This window comes from Merops nubicus, unplaced genomic scaffold (assembly GCF_000691845.1).
Source record: "Merops nubicus isolate BGI_N331 unplaced genomic scaffold, ASM69184v1 scaffold37133, whole genome shotgun sequence".
NCBI classification, from domain to species: domain Eukaryota; kingdom Metazoa; phylum Chordata; class Aves; order Coraciiformes; family Meropidae; genus Merops; species Merops nubicus.
Genome location: NW_008597516.1, coordinates 1 through 434, shown reverse-complemented (window position 1 = coordinate 434; position 434 = coordinate 1).

The window sequence follows — 434 nt, the reverse complement described above, 5'->3', positions numbered from 1 at the left end:
AGTTGAGGTTCTCCAAGCCCACCATGGTCTGAACGCCCCAAAGTTGAGGTTCTCCAAGGCAACCATGGTCTGAAGACCCCAAAGTTGAGGTTCTCCAAGGCAACCATGGTCTGAAGACCCTGAAGTTGAGGTTCTCCATGCCAACCATGGTTTGGAGACCATAGAGATGGGTCCCACCAGGAGAACCATGGTCTGAAGACCCCAAAGTTGAGGTTCTCCAAGCCAACCATGGTACCAAGCTGGGGCAGTTGAGGTTCTCCAAGCCAGCCATGGTCTGAACGCCAGTTGAGGTTCTCCAAGCCAACCATGGCGTGGTGACCGTAGAGTTGAGTTCCACCAAGAAGAACCGTGGTGGGGGGAGGATGAAGTTGAGGTTCTTCAAGCCAACTATGGTGTAAACACCTCAGGGTTGAGGTTCTCCAAGCCAACCATGG